Source organism: Ciconia boyciana, chromosome 2 (genome assembly GCF_034638445.1).
Source record: "Ciconia boyciana chromosome 2, ASM3463844v1, whole genome shotgun sequence".
Classification (NCBI taxonomy): Eukaryota; Metazoa; Chordata; class Aves; order Ciconiiformes; family Ciconiidae; genus Ciconia; species Ciconia boyciana.
The window spans coordinates 33233720-33247392 of record NC_132935.1 but is presented as its reverse complement, the minus strand read 5'-3'; the positions used below and the strand labels follow the sequence as shown (position 1 = coordinate 33247392).

Below are 13673 nucleotides of genomic sequence, written 5' to 3'. Positions count from 1 at the left end.
AGTCACAACTGAAGATTGACTTGAAAGTGGGATTCCTATGGAGGCATTGAGCTTGTGAGTGGGCAGGCACAAGGAGCAGTTACAGAATTTTCCAATATACACTCAGAAAAGAAACAGCAAAATTAAACCAAAGAAAATACAAGTCAATTACTTTTTATAAAACTATATTTTGGAGGAAAAGATTCACTAGCATTGATACAGAATCACTAAAGTACTTGGTTTGGGAAATAATTATTTTTAAGCAGAAAGCCCCATCACCTCAATTGCATTAATCAAAACTACTGACCAGCTTTGGGCACAGCACTTATCAGTAATGAATTTGCTTCTTATATTCTGTTGGGGGAAAAAAAAATCATGAAATATGCACACCTGTACAACAACAGAAAGATTTCTCAGGAAACAGGCAGATGTCTTAACCAATGCAAAAATATTCCTAAGGATGACTATCAACCAACTCAAACTCCAAATGTCCAATGTTGTCCTGACTGCACTAAAGTCAGGAATAATTACACTTGTACAGGAAAAGGCAGGAGCAGGGACCTAAACGAAAGTTTCAGTAGATGGTACCCAAAGAAACAACTGAGAACTGCAAGTGCCTTGAAAACCAGGAGAACTGCATATGTTTAACTGCCACCTACTCACCAACATTTAAAAAACTACAAGCAACCCACAAGCTTCTGTTATTTAGAAAACTAAGATTAGCCACCATCCAAAATCAAATCTATTTTTTTTTAATTCTGAACTGAAAATTTTTGCCCAAGAATACTGAACAGAAAGGGATACAGAAAGGGATACAGGAAGCAAAGCTAATATACAGAATCTAAACAGTCATTCTTCAGTTTTAGATATTGCTTTAGACGAAGTTTTAGAGGTGCTGGCATGTTACTGAGAAATCTGCCTAAAACCCAACTCATGGGTTGTGCTAGATTTGGGATTGGGAAAAGATGTATTTTCTCTGGTCAGACAGGCAGGGTTCTCATGTTTCTTGGCTGGTTTTAACTGTTTTGGCAGTGAGTGATAACGTAAAGTATACAGAATCACTGTGGCACATTCTTGCTGTCAAATTCTCTGCATCTGCAAAGGCACCGGGTTTTGGCAGCTCTCATAGTCTTTGCTTCTCTCTACCCTGTTATGCACTGCAACTTTTGGTAGTAATTTTTTTTTTTTTAAATTAAAGATCTTATCTGTTGCAAGATGCTCTCTGCTGCATTGCAAAATGAAGAGTGGAAAGCACAACCTTTTGGACAAATCTCTTTTTCAAGGCTTGTACATAACAATAAGCACCTGGACTCACTGACTCCAATCTTAAATGGGTTCCTCCACTAAAACAAACACATGTAGGGGAAGAAATTTGAAAGAAAATAAGGATTAAAGCTTTACAAAATGTTAAACCTGTATCAATGACAGTCAAAGAAATACAGGCTGTACATTAAATGCTAAATATGACTGCAGGCTGAACTCCTGGGAGTATTAGTAAGATAGAAAGGCATCAAACTAAAAATGAAATGTAGACACTGCACACAGATATATACTGAGAATAGCCTATCTATTATAGAAGTTATTCACCACTTTGGACTGGACTCTTTTACTCTTGATTATAACTTTACCAATTTTAACCACTTGACCTACAAATTTCAGAATTGTGTGAGCTTCAAAATGCACTTTAATGTCATAAGAAAATTATTTTTTCCAAATATTGTCAGGGTAACTCTAACCAGAATAAAAATAATCCTCATGAGCTCTCTTTAGTCCACATGCTTTGGATGAGGAACTGAAATAACCACTCAGATTCAAACAAACATATCCAAATCCTTAAAAGTCTGAAAACTACACATGCTCAGAGAGAACTGGGGAGTTTTAGCAACAACCACTTTTAAGATCCCACTCTCACAAAGAACACGCCACAGCAGAGTCAGTAGGACTTTTCATTAACTACTTACCTGGTACCAGCTCTGGAAACCTGAAGTTTTCACCTCTTTTATTCTCTGACAGCCAATTCTATCTACCTGGCACCAGACTATATGGAAGATGAAGATGCAAAGTTCAAATGCAAAGAAGACATGAGCAAGGAAAGGGTTCTGCTAAGAGGAGTACATCGGCTCAGGCTTTTCAGAAAGAGATTAAGGGATATGGTGGCAAGCCAAAAAGACACTTGACAGTTGTGAAGAGATGAAGAGGAAGTGAGACTGAACTACAGAGCCTCTAATTTCTTTGTTCCACCGTATATTATTAGGAAGTGGAAAGTCCCACAATCTGGAGAGGAGCTATGTTGAATACTAGCAGGAAGAATGAAGAACAACTAACAACTGTGGGGACTGGTGTGAGAAACCTGAAGATGGGAATTAGGTTGAAGACCCAAGAGGATGAAAAGATAGAGTTAGAAGAGGGCATGAACAACATATGTCAAGATTCTCCAATTTTTGCTTTTCCACTGTTGACAAACAGCTGTGGCATCAAGAGGTAAAGTACTACATCTCACTTTAATATTGTAGAATCATAGAATGGTTTGGGTTGGAATGGACCTTTATAGATAGTCTAGTCCAACCCCCCTGTCATGGGCATGGACAACTTTCAGTAGATCACTGGATATCCATTCACATAAGTAGACACACTGAAGACCCATGTAGGTATCAGAATTGTCACATGACAGTATTTTTTTTCTTTAAAAAGAATAGATTCCACATACTATATCTAAAAATGTGAAAAACCTAAGGTTGACAAGTCAAGCACTCAGAAAACATTATGGTTAATGCCAGAATTGAGAATGCTAGTACAATCTTAATTTCTCCCCTTATGGCATATGCATTATAACAGCATTATATTATTACAAGCTATTTTTCCCACTTGGAAGGATGCTTTATATTACATTGTTAGTAACGTATTTTTAAGCACAGAAAATGCTACTATGGGACTATTATTCCTACAAAGTTTAGAAAATATATAAGCAAGCAATGAAGCTGACAGTGGAAAATGAGAAAACCCAAGCAGGTTGCTATTAAAGTGTTACGAAAACCAGACTCCTTTGTACTAAGACAATGCTGGAAGCCCCAAGGGAAAAAAAAGGAGAACACATCTGTTCCTATTGACGTCAGGAGGCTAAGGGCCAGGCTCTACCCCTGTACACGCACAACTTCCATTACCTTCAGTTGAAACAACTTGTAACTTAGGGTAGAACTTGGTCTCGCGCATAGAAGTCAAAATATCACAGTAGAGACACAAGTGGCATAAATTATCATCAGTGCATTTTGCAAGTGCCTAACAATGTTGTACAAACTGAAACATTGACAATCCCTGCCTTGAAAATTTGAGTATCCTAGTCTAAGAAAATATGCAACCAGCATTAGAGGATACTGAGAAACACTGGCAGAGGCTGTCTGCATCCAGAGTTTCGTTATTCTAAATTTTTTACAACCAGATCACATTACTTGAAAATTCCTGTTGCTGAAGATTAGAAACTAATGTACTGAATGCAGCATGACTTGTTTGCTTTTTAATTCATATGATTTTGGTAGTTACCAAGTAATCAATCAGAATTTACTTAAATAATTATTCCCTCCCAAATGGTTTGGAAATGATTGCAGATATATATCACTACTTTAAATATATTTTCTTCATGATGGTTTTAGTTATAAGAAAATCTATTTGGGTGTTGCTGACATTGCAGTTCCTCTTGCAATGTTCTTCTTCATCACCATACTACTTTTGGGTCACTATTTCTGCCATACACATTACATCTCATAAATACAACCAATTGAACAAAATGTGTTCATTTACTTAATTTATTTAAAGGCATATCTATACATAACAAGCTATAATGGCAATGAAAGAATAAAGAAAGAAAGAGTAAGGAATTGAAACAGTGGTCACAGAGAGACACCTTAGTCTATTTGCTTTTAAAAAAATATCTGCTGAAACAATACTTCCAACACCAACATTTTTAAGTGCTGCTTCTTCTTAGTAGAAAGCCTATAGTAATTTTTATTTTGTGCATAATTTTATTTGTGGGACCTGAAATTATTTCATCTAAACAGTGTCAGAGGGATCAGATGGATATTAACTTATTAAGAGGGATAACTAAGGGTTCTTACGATGCATTCCTACATTGTGTTTCAACATCAGTAAGACTGTTCTGATATCCAGTAGGGACTGCACCTACTATATTCTCCATGGGAATTGTAAAATAATGTTCAATATCTTATATTGCACTGCTGTTTACACATGGCAGTTGTTTTTTCTGTCATTTTTTGAATGCTTACATAAAATTTTTGCCCAGATCTGTTATAAAAACTGGTAAAATTTCATAAGAACTGTTTATTCATTGTCTTGCTTTCATTTAAATGCAGTCTGAAGAAATCCAGGAAACCCCTGTTATTTAAAGTGTACATTAGTACTAGTTTAATATTAAAAGAAAACAAAAAAAGCTTATGGCAAACTATGATAAATAAACTGGTTATAACAGAATTATCTTTTGTTCTCCATGAAATAGCACATTGGCTTGCACTGCAGAGACTCCAAAAGCAGTAGAATTTTGGAACACACGAAAGGAGCCTAACCTAGGTAACTGCCACATAAGCGGGTCCATAGGAGGTAGGCTATTTAGGCAGAAAAAAGTGGATGGGAGATCAGAGTTCTTTTTTATACTCAGTACAACCAATTTTCCTAGTTTCAGGAATATAAACTTTAAAGAAGCCTATGTGTAGTGGTCCTCTTATCTTCTTATGTTTTCGTACTACTTCTGGCTGGAGTAGTGTTAGTTTTCTTCATAATAGCTTATATGGTGCTATGGTTTGGATTTGTGCTGAAAACAGTGTTGATAATACACAGATGCTTTAGCTATTGCTAAGCAGTGCTTACACAGAGTCAAGGCCTTTTCTGCTTCTCACCCCACCCCACCAGCGAGGAGGCTGGGGGTGCACAAGGAATTGAGAGGGGACACAGCTGGGACAGCTGACCCCAACTGGCCAAAGGGCTATTCCATACCATATGACATCATGCTTAGCATATAAAGCTGGGGGAAGAAGAAGGAAGGGGAGGACGTTCAGAGCGATGGCGTTTGTCTTCCCAAGGAACCATTACACGTGATGGAGCCCTGCTTTCCTGGAGATGGCTGAACACCTGCCTGCGCATGGGAAGTGGTGAACGAATTCCTTATTTTGCTTTGCTTGCATGAGCAGCTTTTGCTTTACCTATGAAACTGTCTTTATCTCAACCCTCGAGTTGCGTCACTTTTACCGTTTCAATTCTCCTTGCTATCCCATGGTGGGGGTCGCGAGTGAGTGGCTGGGTGGGGCTGAGCTGCCTATCTGGGCTAAACCACAAAAGTTCTCCACATAATATATGCTTTCATTAGTAAGATGTAAATCAGATCCACTTTTACCAACCCTCGTGGTCTATGCCGTTTTTACCACTGGTACCAAGCAAAGTGGTAAAAAAGCTAAGTCAGCTCCAGGAGACTTATTTTTACTAGGAACTTCCTGAAGGTCCTAATGCTCATGAAAAGTTTTATATACTTTATACATAAGTATATGCTTACATATGTATATGTGAGCGAGAGTGTGATGAAGTATTCCCTAACGAGAGAGCTTCAGAAAGCTCCCATAAGCTATTAAATACTGCTATACAATCTATGGCAGATTTTTGATGCATTAAATGCCTAGGTAAAATTGAAATGAAAAGTAGGCCCATGGGAGTTTACCTTATTCTGTCTCTGAACGCAGAATCAAGAACTCAGGAAATATACACACATTCCCAAGTTACAGAGAAACTGAAGTTAAACCCAGAGGCAATGTATGAAGTGACCTTCTTCTCCACTTTACTGTTAAAATTCACACCTCATGTATACATGCATATTTGTTCTGTTTACACACTTGCTACAAATTATTCTGTGGATGGACTTGATTCTTGCCATTTGTTCTGATTTTTCAAATTAGCATATGGCTGGCCACATACTTACTATCTGGCCACTTGATCTAAGTGTTTGCAAGTCACTGGTTAATTGCAAAGAAGAAATAGCTTTCTGTAAAGCTATTTGTTAATTGTAACACACTTTCTACTGAGAAGTCACCACAGCAAATTCAAACAGGTAAGCAGAGATACAGCCAGGTCAACAAAATTCTGTATCTATACTAGCCTCAGTTGATATGTGATAAAAATACATTTTCCTTTCTCAAAACTTACGACACTGCTAGCTCAGAGTCATCCTATGATCATCTAATAGTTCTGAATTTCTCTTTCTTTTCCTTTGTTATTTCCCACTGATGAGTCTCTAGTGTATAGTTAAAATTCGTGGCTTTTCTTCCATTAAAACTTCATCCCCGTTCTGTGATTTTACTCCTCATCCGGTTATCATGTTATTCCAAACATCCTGTATATTGATAGTGTTTCTTGTCCAAATTTAATTAATTTGTACATACTTCTGAAGACCACTATTGAAAATGGTAAAGAAGGTCAAATCCAAGATTACTCTTTTTGAAATGCTACCCCTAGTCCTAGTCTCTTACATGTACGCTATATCTACCTTACACCTATCTCTATATTCTGCAGTTTATCAAATGGGTTCCATAGTAAAAACATCCCTGAATTTCAGTGTTGCATGCTACCACCAACTAGCTCATGTAACTGAAATTTCCTAGGTGTCTGCTCATTTCTTAAATACTGGTACTGTCTGACAATCTCCAGCAATAGGGTACCACCTCTGACTTACAAAAATTTGAGATCTTATACCATATCTTTTCCATTACATTTAGATGGAGATTTACTCCTTTGACTTGAACACATTCTTTTGATTTTAATTTTACTCTGAAAACAGTAACATCCATTTGTATACATTCATTCATTCCCCTTCACTGTTTTTCCTTTGCTCCACCCTTTATTCCAGCCAGCAATTATCAGGAAAACAAAGTACTCAGTCTGAGGGAGAGAGCCTAGATTTTTCACCCCATCCTCACTAAAAAAGAGCTCAACTTCTTCATTCCAGGATTTCTTTATATTTTTACAAGTGATGCACCTTTTACTATTTATTGTTTATTTTCAAAATCTAATTTCATTTGAATGTTGGCAAATCTCACCTCACCCTTGTTATTTCTAACCTCTAAGCCACAACTTTGTCTTCATTTGTTAGTTGACAGCCTACTTCTAATGTCTTGTTTGAAGTCACCCGCTTTGCAGTTGTCTGGAGTTCCTCCCTATACATTGTTATGCTCACTTATTAAAGAAATTTCCAAGCTTTCTCCATATTCAGCTGTTCAACTGATTGCCCTAACTAATTCCTTCTATTTTCCCTACAGCGTACCTTTTTAAAGCTGAAATGCTTAGATTTCAATCAATTTGCATTTATATTTCAATTTTTTTAAAACTTATTGAATCCATGATTACTAAATCAAAAATTATATTATCTGAGTAGAAAAGGCTCTCTGAGTGTTGCTAAATGATGCACACCTGTATGTTTTTCTACTAAAATCAAATTCTATAGGTGTCTCGCCCATGTGTCCTTCCTTTTTTTTTTGTAATTAGGTATATTGAATAGTACTAATTAATACTCTTGGGCCAGAAGCATTTACTTTCTCTTGGCTCTGAAATTTACTGCTACCAAAGAAATAATAATAATAATAATAATAATAATAATAATAATAATAATACTTACTTTTGTACAGATCAAGGATTTTCTAGTACACTAATCATTTAGTGGATTGTGTTAAGAGTTGCTGAACCATGTAGCCCAGCAGAAGAGAGGCTGCCATGGCTCCATTTTCCTAGGTCTAGTCAGTAGCAAGTCTGAGCACATATTCCTAATAGGCACACACACACACTATATATGTATACACAAATATATGTATAAATATGCACATGGCCAACCACACAGATCAACACAGACACGCTCAAGCAAACACCGATGGCATGAACGGCGTAATCCTGTCCTCCTCTCTGGCATGGGTCCCCATGACCTGAAGTGTGACTTTTGCTGCTGGCACTTACATCCCTCACACACATGCACACAGAACAGGGAGTCCTCTCACCCAGTAAAAGAGTTAGAAATAGAGCTTAGTGAGAAGACAGGAGAGACTGCGCTGATCAGGCGCAGGGCATAGCCAGACAAGTGTACTGACCAGCAGCCTGTTTACACAGGACTAGCCCTATTTACCTCCTCATCCCACTGTTTTCCCCACACTTGCTTATTCCCACATCCCCTTGATCCCTTCCTTTCCCTGCCTTTGGTTCTTGCCCTAAACATCCCATAATAAGCCTTGTACAATCCCAAAATGCTCTTCCTATTATGCATCCCATAATGTGTCCTGTACCCCTAGGCAGTAACCCCCTCAATCTGTGAGGTGACACATAGAGCTTTTTGGTTGACTGCCAGGTGTCCCCCCCAGCCCCATGAGGCTGAGGCTCCCGTGGGACAGCCCTGGGAGGGGCTGGGCAGGGGCTCCCTTTCTCTTACCTGGTTATTGGGGCTCCCCCACCTGCCCACATGCCCCTGAGCTCCTCTGTGTACATGGAGATGAGCCTTTAATCACCTAAGCTAACACACTGTAAACAGAGATTAAGTATCACTGTTGAAATGCTGCCAGTGCTGCACATTCAGGTCTGCAATGCCAATCAATAGGAGAGGTGTAAACAGAAGCAGTCCAATTAGTGCAACTGTGGGACTGCACAGGCACAGGGAATCAAATCAAAGACACTGGCACAGTTAAAAGCCTTACCATAACCACTATAAAAACGAACACAATGAGTTTCCAAAAGGAAACTAAGGCTCAGCATTTTTATATTTCATCTGAGAGACAGAGATTAAGATCCTTACCTTAATGAGATTCCTCTCCCCTTTTCTGCTTTCCTCTACTGCTACAACCTTCCTATCTATACCCAGGCCGCTGAAGCAGCTCTTCTCCTGTTTCAGATCTCACCACCATGGAAAACATCAACGTTTCCAACTCAGGTGTACTCCAAAACCTTGCTGAGGCACCACTTGGCTACCCGGTCAACAGAGCAGGCGCCGTGCCTTGCAAACATCTGTGCTCACATTTGTGTTTTCCTGGCACCTCATCCAGCAGGACTTTTCTTGACTAGGCACAACCTTGCCTTACTCGTGAAATACAAAGAGCTCTCGGACTACAATGATTTGGTGACATGCGTATCTATCTGAACCGGGCTGCCTGGTGTTATTTATGCAGCAACATAGCTGTGCTTGTCCTGCACACGGGACGGGTTTCTGGGATTGTAAACTGTGACAGGAATCCAGCCTTCTTTTATGAGCCTGTGAGTTACCCAGTACGTGCACTGCACTCTGTAAGTAACAAAAATAGACATGCTGCCTACTGGTGGATCTTAAAAATATCAGGATGCCCTTGGTGAGGAAGAAGTGTGTCCCGGTGACCTTGAACACAGTGCCTTTACTGCTCTCCCCTCCCACGCACAGAGCAAGAGCCACTAGCAAAGAAACTCCCCTCCACCCCAGAAACAGCTGCATTTTTTAGGGGCACAGCCTGCGGAGCGCTTGCGCGCCCTGAGGCCGGGAGGGGAGGGAGAGAGCTGGGCGCCCACACACAGGCATGAGGGATTATAGCGGATTTTCCTTCAAAACAGAGACACACACACAAAGCTCTCCCGGGGGGAGGCTCTCCCCTGGCTCCGGCCTTGGCGCTGCGGGAGCCTGCCCTCCCCCGTTCCTCGCCACGACCAGGTGGGTCACGGCAGCGAGGCCTCAGCACCAGGCACGGGGGCGGCGGTCGGAGCGGGCCGCGCACCACAGGCCCTCAGGCGGGAGCGCCGCGCTGCCCACAGCCCGCTGCGGGGACTCCCGAGAGGGGAAGGCTGGCGCGGGCCGGAGCGGCCCATCCTGCCGCCGTGCCCGGGGAGGGACCCCCGGCCCGCAGCCGCGCCGCCGGGGGACCCTGCTGCCCCTCGCAGCCTCCCGGGCAGCAGGGTGCGTGTGGTACGCCGGGAGTGCTGGTCCCATGGGTGGCGGTGGAGCGCCAGGGCCCCGCGGGGCTCAGGCGGCCGGGCGGAGGGGCCGTCTCCCCCTCCGCGGCGGGAGCGGAGTGCGGCGGCCCGGGGAGGGGGCGGGGAGGATGACTTCATGCCGCCGGAGCGCCCTGAATTTAGGAGCAGCAGCTGCCGCCGCCGCCGGCGGCGGGATGTGGGGGTGAAGTGACAGCGGGACCTGCCGCCGGCTGAGGGAGAGGCCGCGCCGGGCACCCCGCTCCGCCGAGCCCAGGGGCTCCGGGCCGCCACGAGCAGCCGCTGCGGGAGGGAGGGAGGGAGGAAGATGCGCTGAGCCGGTCGCTGGAAAGGTGAGCGGGAGCTGCCGGGGGCGTGTGCGGGGGCGGGCGGTGAGAGCTGCGGCGCTGCCCGGCTGGGGAGCCGCGACGTTGCCGCTGCGAGCCGCCCGCTTCGGCTCGCCCAGCTGCCGGGGCCGCTGCCTGCCCGCTGCGAGCGCGGGGAAGGCCGGGCTGGCGGCCCGGGAACCAGCCGCCGTGCTGCGTGCGCGCAGGCAGGGTCTGGCGCTGTGCTGAGGCACGTAGCTTCCTTCTCCTTCCTTCTCCTGTGGTTCCCTCCAAAAGCAGAAAGGCTGCCCGCTCAGAAGCGCCACAGTGTTGCATTTTATCTTTTATTGCCAGGATGTGCGGTGGCTCCGTGCCAGCTCTCTGCTCAGCAGCCCGGGCTGCTTCCTTTACCCTTGTCAGGAGGGATTCACTCGCGTGGAGGGGGCATTTTGTTGTGGCGTAGCACAGGAGGGGCGCGAAGGCGGGAAGGACTGTGGAGCACTGCGACAGGTGCAGGGCTGCGCTCCGGCTTTCCTCTTGCTCTCTCCGGTCCGATGTGCGTTCCGCAAGTGGCGGGGAAGACATCTTAGGGCAGAAGGGTTTCAGGGGAACAGAAGAAAAAAAGGATGTTTTCTCACTTACATTCCTGGATTTGGAAGTCGCTTCACAGGAAACTAAAGGGAGTGTAGAAGAAGTTGGAGAACCAGCCCGTATACCAAAATGGATTCTGTTGACTTTTTCGGGGACTTCTGTTTGTGGTTTTTCCCTTTTTCCATTTTTATCATCTAGCACAAGGTTTGGGACAAACAAAATAGCAGCAAAATTCAAATGCCTTTGTTTGCTAAATGGAAGAATTAGTGAGTTGCTCTTCCATCACATCACCTTCAGAAGTGGAAAAACAAGAGTATATGCAGCACTGTAGCTTGGCCATTGACATTGCACATGGTTTGTGGTATGTACACAGGTCTTAACATTAGATGAATGGTCTTTTGGAGTTGAGTAGAATAGGAAAATCTGCCTGGCCTGTGTCTCTGTCTGATATGTTGGTGATTTTTGGTTTTGTTTTTTCTTTGTTCTGCTCTAAAAAAGGTTGCTCTAAAGCAGGCATGTCAATACAGGAGGCTAGGGTTGGCGTGCAGAGGCAGATCATTAGAATGAGCACTATCTGCATGTAGTAATGGTTAATGGCTCTGTGTGGTTTGGTTTGGAAGCGAAAACAATGATTGTGCCTCTAGGAAGAAAAGGATAGGGTATTCATCTGTTCTTAATGAAAAAAGGAAGCAGGATATTGGAAGCTGAAGGTTATTTTATTCAATGTCTATTCACTTGTATGTTCATCTTAAAGGATCCTGTTATCCTATGTGTTCACAGAGCAGTTCATGCAGTTGTGGGATCCCCAGTTGTGGTTGAAGCCTCTGGTTGTGGCACTAGAGTGATAAAAGTAATACTTAGGGAGGTAACAGGCAGTTGCTTGGTCTGTTGTCATTATTTCTGGGAAGATGTTTAAATACATGTATTTGCCTCAGTACTGTTGCTGGGTACGCAGAAGGTGAATGATGGCTGCAGAGATAGGAAATGTGTATAAAAGACAATTGAGGCTTCATAAGGCTGAAACAAAGAGTGACTGGTGAATTGCAGTGTCAGAAATCAGTTCAACAGACAAATCTTTGCTCTGAAGAACAGTGACCCCATATAAGCTTGTTCCTTTTAAGCACTCCATGGCACATCCAATGTATTCTAGAAAAAAATTCTCATTCCATCAAACCTGTATCTTTCATCTACCAAACATTTACTTTGTTCCTGTAAAACACTTGGGAGTCTGAGTTATGACATCTCTACTGTTTTTTCCTTTCTAGAAAAGAGCAGGGCTGGCTGTCTCAGAGGTTGCAATGTTGTAGTCATTTGCTGATGTCTCCTGTAATTACCATTGGCTGGAAAATGAAACTATGTAGCTGAGTTCAGATACTTCTCATATTAGTCCACCCATTCTATATAAAGTCAATCTCTTTACTGAAAAGAGCATCAAGTAATGGTCTCCCGTTCTGTTGTTGTAAATACAGGGTAGTATGAGTACTTGCTAATGTTGACACATTAGCGCAGTAAATTTAGCTGTTTGTCCTTCCTGGCAAACCTAAATAATGTTTCAAAAGACTGTTAGTTAACATTTTTTAAAACAATGTGGTGGCAGGGATGAAGGAGTAGTTGACCAAGAGCCATACATTATCATAGATGTGAATGTACATCTGATTGGTTTGATACTGAAAACTGGAATTGCTTTTGTTTTTATCTTATGTGTACTCCCAAGGCAGGAGGTGTAATCACGGAAAATGCGTGAGTGCTTGTGTCCATAGAAAAAACATGTATATATAATTATCAGTGTGAATTTAGTTCAATGGTGTAATTGATGTAAATCCACTTCCTACAGACCTTGCTTCCAGAACTCCTCTTCCTCCTTCTCTTACAGTAACTTCCATACCTCTGCCAAGCAAAGAAAAGTATCTTTATTGTGGTTAATCTGGGGCAACAACCCTGCTGACTGGAAGAACAGCCTAGTTGGCCAGCTGGTTGATGCCAGACAGACTGGGTAGCAGCTGAGATTTAGCTGCCTTTTCCTCAGAGGGTCTGCTATTTTGTAACTCTTCATCTGGGTTAGTTCTTCAAATTTGTAAGAGCTTAATTATCTTTGAGATTTCTAGGCCACAGTCAGCCTTTGAACCAGCAGGTTCATTTGACCAAATTTATGAGTGGGGGCCAGATGGGTATGTTTGCATAAGGCTTGTTTCCTTAGGAGAACAAACTGGAAAACCCAGTATCCTTGAATGTACTTGAAGTTGCAGAGGTTTGATTTCACTTGTGGTCCTTTCCAAGGGCTGAAATGACAGTTCAGTTGATATATTTTATCTTATTATGAGAATGTTTAAAGCTGATGTTTCTAAGTGCTGTTTGAACTAACTGAAATAACCACATTCCAGAGCAAGCATGTAATTTTTCAGTTATGTTGTTACTAGGCTTTGAGTTGGTTTATTTTCCCCAAATTAAGAATTCCTTAAAGGAAGTCTTGAGCAGAATGTGAGTGGACAGATATTATCCAGTGAACTTAAGACTATGTACTTTAGCATGTGCAAACAGTCAAGAGTATTTTAACAGTAATGATACCATTTTTTCTTCTGAAGAACAAATGCATTGACACTTTCTAAATGCATGCCCTTTATGTGTAGCAGCTAACATTTCTAGGTGAGAGAAAATATCCATCTGAGAAATAAATGCCAGGCATAAACTTAAACTTTGTCTCCTACTATGCAGATGAATTTCGTGTTGGACTCTTTAATTATTGTCAATAGAAGATCTTTATGTGAGTGGTCAGTCAACTGCAAAGGTAGCAATTTTTAAGGAGAACTAAGAGTGTTATCC

The 13673-nt window shown here is 42.2% G+C and overlaps 1 protein-coding gene across 4 annotated transcripts in view; it reads left to right on the top strand.

Annotated features, from left to right (window-relative positions):
* The first annotated feature begins 9535 nt into the window (after positions 1-9535).
* Positions 9536-13673, top strand: part of PKIA (cAMP-dependent protein kinase inhibitor alpha) — a 47752-nt gene continuing 43614 nt past the window's right edge. For 3 of the 4 annotated variants that reach the window (XR_012040842.1, XM_072852307.1, XM_072852308.1), the window contains exon 1: positions 10078-10289. The gene's annotated coding sequence lies outside the window, so the exon portion shown is untranslated. Of the gene's footprint in view, positions 9680-10077; positions 10290-13673 lie in introns of those variants that run through there. The other variant, XM_072852309.1, reaches the window with a different exon arrangement.